Here is a 13526-nt window from a genome sequence, read left to right as displayed (position 1 = left end):
AAAACTGCCTATTTCTTTTGCCTTTTGGAGGCAGAAGGGCAATACCCGTGGGAAGGAAAAAAAGGGGGGGAACCCCAAGATGCTGAGAAATATAGCTTGTAAAAGTATTCCAAATCCGTTTATTGAAAGGAAACGAGCCCAACGCGTTTCGGCCACGTCAAGTTGGCCTTCGTCAGGGGCTAAAAGTTAAAACATACAAATATATATTCAATGATGCATTCTTGTAAATGTTCATCATACAGTTCAATAGCCATGGTGTGGGAAAATTATAACAACCATAATACTCACATACCGATTACAAGTTATAAATACAGTTGTTTAAAAAAATCACAAACTGATATGGAAATAGAGTAAGCTGAATTTAAGACTGGAAAAAATGAGAAACAGAGAGAAACCAAAATCAACGGATTTGTTCATCCCTATGTCAGATTTGGAACTCTAGCCTCTTAAAAATCAGTTCTAAGGCTTGCTTATTTAGATAAGCCTGTGTGGTTGCTGTGTCTTTGATTTCATTGGGCGTTGCATAGCTTTTCTGTTAATTGCTCCTTTGGATGGAGTTATGGAACATTTCAGATCATATTGAGTTTTGCTCTCTACTTTGAGATTATTATTATTATTAATAATAATAATAATAACAACAACAACAACATCCTGCCCTTCCTGCTAGAAGGAGACCAGGGTGACAAATGACAACACTAAAAATATCTTTAAAACATTTTGGAAGCCAGGCTATTAAATTTCTAAATAAATAAATCTGCAAAGCCTCACCCTAGAGTATGTTTCTTTATGATGCTAAGATGAAACAAAAAAACTGAAGGCAGGACAACCCACACAGAGTGGTGTTCAACTATTCTGAATACTCTGTATTCAAAGTAGATCTAAGCAATGGCCATGACTAACTTAAGACAACTAATTCTAGAGGGTCTACTCTGAGTAAAAGTAGGTTCAATATAAGCAAAACAGGAAGCTCTAGGTTTACCGAATGCTAGTCCTACTCAAGAGTAAACCCAGTGAAATTAAGGAATCTAATATAGTCATGTTCATTAACTTGAATGGGTTTATTCTGAGTATTATTAACATTGGATACAACCCTCTATCACAAAAGACAAGCTGATGCCCATTATCCACTTAACAAAATATCAAGCTATGAAGAAACTCAAGGGTAGGGTGACATTCAATGCACAAAATTCACAGCTTCTTAAAAAACAAACAAACCCACAACCCTCTCCAGCCCCTCAAGAGTGCTTCACGAATATTACATTCTCATTAAAGAATGAACTGAAGCACGTGGAGAAGCTTAGAGATTACAGACCACCCACAAGAGAAGGGTGCAAATGGGCCTCCTTACAGACCACTGTTAGGGATCCAAAAAACATACAGAACACAAAACATCCATTGACTCAAAAGGAAGCAGAGTTGGCCTCCGCTGTGGTGTGGCTTATTTTTCTTTAAAAAAAAACTTACACAAATACATAATTAAAAAGAGACCAAGTTACATTATCACCTGATTTTCTGATGGTGAGCATAACATTTGCTTTTTACACCCTTCGTGTGGCCCATTTAAACCACATGCTCAACAGCCGAAGTTCCAGAAGCTTTTGCAATCCAAACCCGGCTCAGCCACTGAAGTGGGAGCCACGTAAGTGGTGCCAAATGAAGCCAATGTCACTGATGCACGCTGCTGCTGCTTGCAATGAAAACCCACCGAAAACACAGGAGCCCATTCTCACACGTTTAAAAAATAAGGACAACTATAGGCCATATCCTGAAATTCTGCATAACCACCGTCATTTTAGCAGTTACGGTGGCAATGTTCCCAAACAGCAAGGTTGGGTTTATTAATTCATTTTGTTTAGAAGATTTATACACAGATTTTTCATTTGCTTCTACTGCTCCCTTGGACTAGGAGGGTCTCCTAACAACTTCCAACACTCTTAACAAATACAGTTCCCAGGATTCTTGGAGGGACTCCATGACCCTTTAAAGTGCCAAGACAGTGTTTTAATTGCATGATGCGAATGAATGTGGCTCGGATATTGGAATGACACTTTCAGGCTGCTTATCACTGAGATCCAACTGAAATGGTAGATCGATTCAGAAAGGAAGCCTTCAGTCTTCTGAGTCTGGGATCCACCTTTACAGACAACCTATCATATGAAAGCTAAGTCATTGTTGATGTTCATGTGTCAATTTCTCTCCCTCTCTTTATATGTCCACTTTTCTCTTTACCTCTCTCCCAAATCTATATGCCCCTCCCCGTTTCCCCCCCTCTTGCTTCTGGGACAAATTTGACCCATGGCCCAAACACTGGCCACCTTTTGCATACCACGTTCCACTGGCCAGAGTGGAGGAGGGGAGAAAACAGAAGTGCAGCCCAAGCTAAGTTGTTTTTTAATGCATTTATTTTAATGGCAGAATTTGAGCACATCCATTGTTCTCTCCCACTGAAACGAATGGGAAGTACAAGTACGCACATTTTGCTGGTCACTCCCAGCAAGGTAGGAGCGGCTGGGAAATGGGGGGAGGGAATGCTGCTGTAGACATACCCTAAAACAGTGGTGACTGGTGGCTCCATGTCAGCAGGGCAGTGGAATCCACTCCAGATTTTAGTCTGAACTTTCAAGGAGCAAGGACCCTCACTTTCAGGACCCTGGACAAGGCTAAAATCCAGAACGGATTCCACTGCTCCACTGCCCCACTGACATGGAGCCACCAGCTGCCACCACCGTAAAATATAGATCCCTACTGAATTAATATTTTAGCCTCATTAGAACAGGACTCTTTAAGGAAAGGCACAGGCTTTGAAATATCAAAAATCAAACAAAGAATAATGTTATATCCAAATGTCACAGCAGTTTACTTGTTGTTTAACCAAAGCATTGGAAAGGAAAAGAACATTATCCCATTTTCTTCACAAGGTTAGGAGCACAGGAAGCTGCCTTACACTGAGTCAGGCCACTGGTCCATCTAACTCAGTTTTGTCTACACTGACTGGCAGCGGCGCTCCAGGTTTTCAGATGGGGACATTTCCCTGTTCTAACTGGAGATGCTGAGTGTCAGCTCTACACTGCATCAGCAGTGTCAGGGGTGGCTGGAAATTCCTGGGTCTTTGGCAGGGAAGGAAAGTCCTTAGCCAGCAGTCAGGTTGTAAATCTGCCAGGCCTATCCGAAGCGTACTTGCCGAGTCAGAAGTCCAGAAGCGAGGTCAGTGGAGGTCCGGGATCAATTGCCAAGGAGGTCAGTCAAAGACATGCTGCAGGGCAACTAGGTTTACACAAAGCCACGCCTGACGTTGCAGTCAGCAACAAGCTGCAGCCAAGGTGTGCCTTATAAAGAGCAGGATGGACAGCAGGTGTGAGCCCTCAGCGTTTGGGCCTTAAGGAGACAGGCCTGCCTCTCTTCTGCCTGACTTTCTGCTGTCTCCGTTCTGCAGGTGAGGGGGGAGTATCCTGTTCACTGTCTGCGTCTGGCTGCAGGGCCTCTGCTGTCCCTGGGGTGCTCTGCAGCTGAGGGGCAGAAGGAGCTGGATTCTCAGGAGGCTCCTCCGTGTCTCCTGCTGCTCCTGGGTCTGCTGCTGTTACTCCCGAGTCGTCCTCATCGGAGGAGTCCTCTGACGGGGCCATGACACTGGGGACTGAACCTGGGACCTTTTACACGCTCTGCCACTCTGCTAGGGCCTTCCCCTTTTAAATAATTAATCCATGCATGCATGCCAGGCATAAGCACAACTGGGTGGGGCTGGGGTGTTCCAAACAAGAAGGTAAGGATAATAAGCCCATCCAAATAAAGAAGCATGCAGCCAATTCAACATCAGAGAGAGAGAGATGGAAAAATGGGAGCAACATGAACCACGCTACGAAACTGGCGTAGATGCAGCGTCCATCGGTGATAAATGCTGACTGTATGTGAGCCCTTCCAATCACTTTTACATTTTGCTTCTCCCCCATGCTGACCTTCCTTATTTAGATATGCATTGGTCTGCTCATGCGTAACATGGGCATTTTTGCTATCTTTCTGACAGGAGAGGTTTTCCAAACTCGGACCCGTTTTAACATAGGAACTCTAAATATTTTATTTGGTAACAAGAGTCAGGCAATGGCAGACAAAGTCATGATTGAGTGGTCTGGCTGATCTGAGCCTCGCACTCTCAAGGGGACACCAAAATAACTTTCCCAGAAACTTTCCCCTCCTCTACAAGCCCCTTCAGACCATCACTCCCTCAGTAGCAAACTCAGCCTCTTGGAGAGCAGCATCCATGGTCTTTCGTTCCTCTGATAAGACCTTGTTTGCTTTGAATCCGTGTGCAAAGTGAAATGCAAATGACTAAGCAAAAAAGAAAGAAAAAGAAAAAAAGAAAAGGGAGTTGTGGTGACGGGTGCCAAAAAATTACGCACAGTGCCCCCCAAAAAGACTATTAGAACCAGCCTGGAAAGCAGGAGAGAGAGCTAGTGATGCGTAGCGAGCCTACCAAAGACCCTCGATGTTATGAAAACAGATGGAAGTGAAATCATGCTTGTGTTAAAAGGCTTGATAGCTCACTGTGTGACTTGCCAAAGATTTGGAGACAAGAAATGAGTGAAAGCAGCAGTCATCGGGGAAGAGGCATAGAAGTCGTCTTTCCTCTGTAGCAAACGCTTTGTTGCTCCCAGGCACAAAGGTACAGATATCCGCATCAGCAGTGTGACATGTTTATTTAGACGAGTTAACTTAAAAAAAACCCTTTGCCAAGCTCTCGGTGGCCAGCGCCAAGTGGATGTCAGGGCTCGACAGAATCAAGCTTACAAGCCTTAACACTGACGGCGCTCCATTTTTGCTCAACTTGTGCTCCCCGCCACATTTTTTAAATTATTTTTACAGGAACGACGGCAATATTGATGGTTGAATGCCTCTTTCTAAACTAGGAAAGGTAAACATGTCAGCTTCTAGGAGAGCTTCCAAACTGCACTTTTTAATTATTATTGGAAAGAGGGCTGCCATTTCTAAAAGATTTTTTTTAAAAAAATCATCAGCTAGGCCCCATAAAATTCTGAAAGATGCTTTATTGTGGCCTCAGTTCATAGGTGCCACCAGGAGTGCTCTCCATATAGTCCAGTCCCTATGCTGCAATTGTAATATTTGCAGCCCGGAACTGTGGTGGGCTGGCAGATCATGCAGTCAGTTCCCACAACAGTGCTGCCAAACACCACCCAGAAGTGGCATCTTATAGCAACATTATCATGTGATAAACTCTCTGTCCTGAATGTTCCCTCGTCCTCCAATAAATACTCCCCAAACTTATAAACAGTTAATTCTTTTCTGTAAATAGAATTCTAGCCCCTCCCTTTTTTCTTTTTGCTATTAAGAGAGGAATCTCTTATGACACATTGAAGGTGTCATGGAACTCACTAACAATTCCAGCATCTGTGCCCAGCACACACTGTTCTGCCTTTTGCTGCATGTCCTTTGCCCAGCTGGCTACTACTCTCAAGTCAAAATAGTAGAGACTGAAAGCAAGTACTGCTCCGCACAACACAGCATGCTTTGCCCTCCTTCGCTTAGGAAAGATGCTATAAATGCAGAAGCAAACATTCAGAAACCAGCATTTGCCAGCTGCCTGTACAGACATTTTTTTCCTATTCTATAAATGACAGCAGGGATAATGGCAAAGGGCTTTCTTCTTAGGTGTGACATGCTGGCTTTTAACAGAAGTGACTAAACTTCTACGTGCTGGAATGATTGCTAGGTATGAAGAACACATTAAAATCACATACGACATAGCAAGACCGTTGTAATCCCAAGGCTGGGCTTTTGCCAAATGTCTCACTTTTTCCCTGAGTGCACACCTACTCTGCTCATCAACCATGCCCAGTGTTTTTTGAGCTGTGCACACTCATTCATTTAATACAGTGGTGGCTACTTTGAGGAGAGGAGACTAATTGCAAAACCATACACATGCTATGTAAAAGCATTCCTGTTTAAAAACGAAGAGGGAGAAGGTTAAAGTCCCTTTGGTTAATGGGGCACCATCAAGATTGGCAAACTCAACGTGTGACTTTCTTCCCCCGCCCCCTCAAACTTTGCTTCCGTATGCATGGATAATATAACATTTTGTATTTCAAGACTGATTCATTGCTTGCATTGCATAAGTAAAACCAAACCTGTACATCCCCTAATCCACCAATCCTGTGTAGCTGAATTTATTGCCTTTCTTCATGTACGGCCTCAAATCTGAATAAAATGTTGCTTCCCCATTTATCCAAAATGCTCAGATCATTCACACGTTGTTGCTGGCTTGTCCCGCAAATTTCCCAGTCATACTCCGGCTCCTTTTTTCCTAATCACTTGTTTCAGCCTATTCACTGTGGAAATCCATGTGAGGTTTTGGGTGATGTCACAATACTACACGCTGAGCTCATGGATGCCCCAAAATGAAAACATTTGGTTTGTCATTACCGTCAACTGAATTAGTCTGGGAAAATGAGGCTGAGGAGGGGACGACGGTCGCTCAGAAATAGAGCATACGTGTCCTGTACTGACCCTGACAAGAGGCCCACAGGGCAAGCCTATCATTCCAGTACCATGGAGAGCTTCACGAGAGCAACTTGCTCCAATGACATCCAAGGCTGGACTGAAGCCTTTTATACCTCCAGGGCCAGACCACGCCTCCCAGGCTCTGTTCTTCCCTTGAAAAGTAGAAGGCCTTAAAGGAGAGGCTTTTGGCTTGGAGCCTAGCGCTACTGCACCTCTCAAAACAAACCCCTCCAGGCCTGTTCTCTGTGCAGATGGGCTGACATGGGGGCATGAATTTGTGGTGTGGAGCTCAGCTCCTCAGGGGGTGCAGGCCCCAAGGGCAGGGATGACAGAGGTCCTGATTTAAGGGTGCCTGATTGAAGGCCCTCAATCTGACAGTTTCCAGCTCAGGTCTGGTCATGATGCTGTGGTCTGGGCTGACCTCCATCACCTCTATCTCTGGTGTCACTGATTCAACATAACTGGCCAGCTCTCCTTATCTGAGTCAGAGCCCAGGCTGCTGCTCGGGATGGAGATCCTGACAACACGCACTGCATACAGAAGGTGTCGGGTTCAGTCTCTAGCATCTTCAGATGAAAGGAACATATAGCAGGAGATGATGATAAAGGCTTCTGCTCGAGTCTCTGGAAAGTCACAGTAGACAAGACTGGACCACAAGTAGAATGTCTTGGCAGAAAATGTGGTTATGCTTAGATGAATTCATGGAGGATAAGGCTGTCAATGCCTACAGCCATAGTACCCTGAACGTGCCCAATCTTGTCTGATCTTGGAAGCTAAGCAGGGTCAGGCCTGGTTAGTAGTTGGATGGGAGACTGCCTAGGAATACCAGGTGCCGTAGGCTTAGAGGAAGGCAATGGTAAACCACCATGGAAACTCTATGAACATATCCAAAAAAAGATCCATAGGGTCGCCATAAGTCATAATCGACTTGAGGGCATATAACAACAAAGGCTGTCAATGCCAAGGGAAGGAGAGGCTGCTGCTCTTGGTGCTCCTCCTCCTCCTCCTCTTGGATCACCACCTCCACCACCCTTCCCTGTGGGACCTCTGCCTTCTGCCTGGCAGACCTGCATCCTGCAGGACCAGACCCCAGGTACCCAGCCAGCTGTGACTGATTCTTACCACCTGTCCCTCTTTGGAGGGATACATAAGCCGGCTGGCTGAGGTGGCCTGGGAGACCCAGTGCCTGCAGGAAGAAGAGACCATCGCCCCAAGGGAAGGAGAGGCTGCTGCTCTTGCTGCTGCTTTCTTTTCTTTTTCTTACTTTTTTGTTGGTGTGTTGATGCAATTTGAGATGAATGGGTGCCTGATTATATGAATGTATGTCTGAGTGAGTGTGTATGTTTATATGCTGTATATATGGCTGTATATATGGCTGTTTTTATACGTTTAATTGTTGTATATTTTAATTGTATTATGTGCTTCGGAGAGAGTTTTATCCATCAGGCGGGAAGACTTGAGGGGGCCCCAATTACTGTAGTGACGGGCAAAGGAAGGTATGGCGCTGTGAGAAGGACGTGCCAGGTAAGGGGAACGCGGTCCAGACATGTTGTGGCTGTGCCTTGTTCCGGTCCTTCCCACACCCGCAAGGTCGTTGGTAGTCCTATCAGCCAACTCTCAGATCTCCAGTTGCTGTTATTAAATGCCAGATCGGTATATAATAAAACCTCCCTCGTCCACGATTTGATTGTGGATGAGGCAGCCAATCTGGCATGTATAACCGAGACCTGGGTGGGTGAGCAGGGAGGAGTTGGTCTCTCTCAGCTCTGCCCACCGGGGTACTTGGTTCAGCATCATGGTAGATCTGAGGGTCGGGGAGGTGGGGTTGCTGTCATCTATAAGAGTTCCATCTCACTCACCAAGCACCATGTTCATTTAGTTACTGGCCTGGAGTGTTTGCACCTTGTGTTGGGCCAGAGGGACAGGCTGGGAATCCTTTTGGTGTACCGCCCACCTTGCTGCCCAATGGCTTCCCTAACTGAGCTGGCGGAAGTGGTCTCGGATATATTGTTGAGGTCCCCCAGACTAATAGTACTGGGGGATTTCAACATTCATGCCGAGACCACTTTGTCTGGCGCGGCTCAGGACTTCATGGCTTCCATGACAGCCATGGGGCTGTCTCAATATATTAGTGGTCCAACACATGTATCGGGGCACACTCTAGACCTTGTTTTTGCTACTGAGCATGGGGAAAGTGATCTGGATGTGGGGAGTTTTACAACACTCCCTTTGTCATGGACAGACCACTGCTTGCTGAAGTTTAGACTTTCAGTAACCTCTTCCCTCTGCAAGGGTGGAGGACCTATTAAAATGGTCCACCCCCGGAGACTAATGGATCTTGAAGGTTTTCAAAGGGCTCTGGGGGATTTTCCGGCTGATAGGACTGGTGCTCCAGCTGAAGCCCTGGTCGCTCTGTGGAATACGGAGATGACCCGGGCTGTAAACACGATCGCTCCTGCACGCCCTCTCCTGTGTAGAGCTCATACAGCTCCATGGTATACTCCGGAGCTGAGAGCGATGAAGCAAGATAGGAGGAGGCTTGAGCGGAAATGGAGACGAACTCCCGACGGATACAATTATGCGCTGGTTAGTGCTTCGACTAAGCTCTATGTAGGAGCAGTGAAGGCAGCTAAAAAACATCATTTTGCTGCCACTATTAAATCATCTCTTTGCCGCCCAGCGGAGCTCTTTCGAGTTGTCCGGGGGCTTCTCCATTCAAACCCTCCGGACACGGTGGAATCATTGGAGGCCCACTGTAATCAGTTTGCCGATCACTTCCAGAATAAGATCTCATGTATCCGCCAGGACCTAGACTCTCAAGTTATAGCAGTAGATCCTAGTGAGATGTCCGGAGCACAGTCTTGTCCTGTTTTGTTCGATGAGCTTCAGTTGGTTCAACTCGAGGACGTGGACAAGGTGCTTGGACAGGTACGTGCAACCACTTCAGTACTGGATCCTTGCCCCTCCTGGCTGATAAAAACTAGTAGGAATGGAACAGGTAGCTGGACCAAGGAAGTGATAAATGCCTCTTTACGAGAGGAAGTGGTCCCGGGCTGTCTGAAAGAGGCAGTGGTGAGACCACTCCTGAAAAAGCCTTCCTTGGACCCAGACAATTTTAACAGCTACAGGCCAGTGGTGAATGTTCCATTCCTGGGCAAGGCTCGCGGAGTTGGGAGTTGGAGGTATTGCTTGGCAGTGGTTCCGCTCCTACTTGGTGGGTCGTCTCCAGAAGGTAGTGCTTGGGGAACACTGCTCGACACCGCGGGCTCTCCAATATGGGGTCCCGCAGGGGTCAGTTTGTCCCCCCTGCTTTTTAATATCTACATGAAGCCGTTGGGAGAGGTCATCAGGAGTTTTGGAGTGCGTTGTCATCAGTATGCTGATGACACGCAGCTCTACTTCTCCTTTTCATCTTCTTCAGGTGAGGCTGTCGATTTGCTGAACCGTTGCCTGGCCTCGACAATGGACTGGATGAGAGTTAACAAACTGAAGCTCAATCCAGACAAGACTGAGATGCTGTTGGTGGACGGGTTCTCTGATCGGATGGTGGATATATACCCTGTCCTGGACGGGGTTACACTCCCCCTAAAGGACCGGGTTCGTAGTCTGGGAGTCTTTTTAGACTCCTCTCTCTCACTTGAGGCTCAAGTAGCCTCGGTGGTTAGGAATGCGTTTTACCAACTTCGGTTGGTAGCCCAGCTACGTCCCTATTTGAGTAAAGAGGACCTTACATCAGTGGTACATGCTCTGGTAACCTCACGTTTGGATTACTGTAATGCGCTTTACGTAGGGCTACCTTTGAAGACAGTTCGGAAGCTACAACTAGTGCAAAATGCGGCGGCCAGATTGCTGACAAGGACCAAGCGATCCGAGCATATAACACCTGTTCTGGCCAGCTTGCACTGGTTGCCAATATGTTTCCAGGCTAGATTCAAAGTGTTGGTATTAACCTATAAAGCCTTATACGGTGCGGGACCACGATACCTTGCAGAACGCCTCTTCCGATATGAACCGGCCCGTGCACTACGTTCTGCTACGAAGGCCCTCCTCCGGGTTCCAACTCACAGGGAGGCCCGGAGGGTGATGACAAGATCTAGGGCCTTCTCAGTGGTGGCCCCCGAACTATGGAACAGTCTCCCCGAGGAAGGACGCCTGGCGCCGACTCTGCTCTCCTTCCGGCGCCAGGTCAAAACCTTCCTATTCTCTGAAGCATTTTAAGTTACACTGATTTACTTTTAAAAACGTTTATTGTATTGGATTGTTGATTGTATTTTAGTATTATTTTGTTATTCATTGTATTTTTATGCTATTTGATGTTCACCACCCAGAGAGCTATTGCTAGTCGGGCGGTATATAAATTTAATAAATAAATAAATAAATAAATAAAATTTATCCAACTACTCAGAGTAGGTGTATTGAAACTTATGGAGTTAAGTTGGTTGTGTCCATTAATTTCAATGGGTCTGCTCTGAGTAGGACTAACAATGGACACAACCTTCTGCTCTACCTCTACAGTTGGAGGCAGTATGCTTCTGAATACCAATTTCTGGAAACCGCAGGAAGGGAGAGTGCCCAGGTCCTGCTTGGGGGCTTCCCAATGGGGCATCTAGTTGGCCACTGTGAGAACAGGATGCTGGACTAGATGACCATTGGCCTGATCCAGCAGGACTCTTCTTATGTTTTCAAGGCAACTTCCTATTTTCCAGTATGGTGAGAGCAAAGGAGGCAAAGCATCAGGGAGGGTCACCAAACAGGATTAAAACAAATCAGTAAATTCAATGGGGTTGTACCCAGCAAAGGTATACTCAGAGTAAACCCACTGAAATTAATGGATCAAATTTAGCCAATAACTTCAGTGGGTCTACTCTGAGTAAGACTAGCATTGGGTACAACCCAATGAAGCATTTTCCCCTGTCCTGATTTTGAAACAAATATTAAAAAGTTGGGTCCTCCCGCTTACTGACCTAAGAGCTCACGTTTTATGCATTAAAATAAGGAAATAATTAAAATTGTTAGCTATATAACAAGGGAACAAGAATGTGTGTGTGAAAGAGGAAGGACGTATTTACATGACTGGGACCGGGAAGAGAGAGGGTGGAACACTGGCGTGGCTACTATTCCATGAAAAATGGCTATGGAGCTGAAAATAACAGGTTCCTCATAAGGATGTGAGAATGGCCATGCTGAGTTGGACCATAAACCCCTCATTTTTTTCCTTTCACAGTTAACTCCATTTCCATGCCCCCATCATGTATAATACCAAAGAACGACACTTTCATAGAATCCCAGAATATCTCTAGATCCCAAACACCACTCTCTCTTGATGCTTAAAACACCTGTTTCCTGGAACTGCTAATTTTAACATGCAAGAGAAGTAGCTTACTCCATAGGAACGTCCCATAATCACCGCCGCTGGTATTAGCAATATTTACAGCCAAGTCACTTTTCTTTGGATCTTCAGTTATTTACCTGTGAGGTTTGAGATGTTCTCTGAAACATCCACCACCAAGCACCATTTTTAAAATGTAACACACCTCAAAGGGTTCACAAATTAGTGCAGGTATACGGGGAGAAAACGCATGTCCATACGACCGACAGAATGGCAATCGGTGTCCTGCTTTACGCAAAGCATGGCATTCTACAAATACTGCACTTTGAGGGTGCCAGGGCCAGGTCACGCCAGGGGGCAGCTATACTTGAAAGTAAACCTGGGGCATGCATACACCATTTCTGGCTCCCTACAGTCATTTGCCAATGCTTTACCTGGGGACTTGATCCAGAGGCTGAGCGCTGAAGCCTCCAGAATCTGGAGTGCAGCATGCAAAAGATACTATTTAGTTGACCAGTCAAGGGTTTATAAGGCCAGGCTCCTAGCATACATACCGGGTAGAGTATGGCATAGCTTCTGTAAGAAATTTTCCAGCCCTGCTTTGTTCAACAATTCGGGACCGTGCGGACAAAAAGAAACCACCAACAACAACAAAAGGAGGGGGAACAGGAGAAGCATCACGAAGTTGTCAGTGTGAGAGGAAGGGTTTGTTTGGATTACCTTTAAACAAGGCGGTGAGGGTTTTTGCAATGTAAAATGATGGCAGAGTGAACAAACAGAGCCTAGTAGAGCCATCTGAAAGCATGCATCTCTCACTTTGCTTGCTTGCTTTGTGTACCAAGGGTGGTCATGTGTCCTACTTTACAGAGGACAGTTCTCTATTTGAAGATGCGTTTCCTTCGAATGGTTGTCCGGACCAAGTCTGGTTTAAAGATAAAGAAGGGAGAGCAGCAGGGGCCTTGAAGTTGTGCCCATCAGCAGTTAGCACCGGGACAGCACGCTGAGCAGGTACACAGTTGAGACAGATTATAGCCTTCTGCCCTGTGGCAAGGTGCACTGTATTCCTATTTAAATTATAGTAATTATTTATAAATATGCGTCTACACACGGAGAGTAGTGTATGTAAATGTGACGCAAATCAGCATCCTCTTTTGTTGCAAAGTGTTTCTTCTTCTTTGGCACTCCATAATTGGTCATCCTACCGTTTCTCACAAAAAAGGACAAATGCATTATTTACAGTAGGGCTGCGGAACCTTTGAACTTCCACGTGTAAGACTCTAACTCCATCAGCTCAGCCATCATGGCCAATGATCAGGGATGATGGGAGCTGCAGTTCAGCAACATCTGTGGGAAGGAAGAAGTTCTCCAGTACTGATTCACAGCTTAGGACTGTTTTATAGATACTTTTTTGCAAAAGGGGCAAGTTTGTTTACGTACATGCTTGAAAATGTCAAGAGTGACTGAGAAGTGGGAACAAACTTGTGTTTGCAAACGTAAGTATAATATGCAATGTGGTGCAATGGTTAGAGCGCTGGGCTACAATCTGGAAGATCAGGGTTCAAGTCCCCACTCGGCCATGAAGCTCACTGGGTGACCTTCGGCCAGTCACTGTCTCTCAGCCTAACCTACCCCACAGGGATGTTGTGAGGATACAATGCGGAGAGGGAGAATGATGTATGCCACCTCG

General features: G+C 45.9%; 1 protein-coding gene and 1 pseudogene across 6 annotated transcripts in view; one reads left to right on the top strand and one right to left on the bottom strand.

The window, feature by feature from the left end:
- ADAMTSL3 (ADAMTS like 3) overlaps positions 1–13526 on the bottom strand; it is a 300162-nt gene that overhangs the window by 153663 nt on the left and 132973 nt on the right. The window lies entirely within an intron of this gene.
- LOC133370162 (5S ribosomal RNA) lies at positions 7233–7351 on the top strand (annotated as a pseudogene).

The sequence above is a fragment of the Rhineura floridana genome, chromosome 14 (assembly GCF_030035675.1).
Source record: "Rhineura floridana isolate rRhiFlo1 chromosome 14, rRhiFlo1.hap2, whole genome shotgun sequence".
NCBI lineage: Eukaryota > Metazoa > Chordata > Lepidosauria > Squamata > Rhineuridae > Rhineura > Rhineura floridana.
Note: the sequence above shows the minus strand (reverse complement) of the source record. Positions and strands in the feature narration are given on the sequence as shown.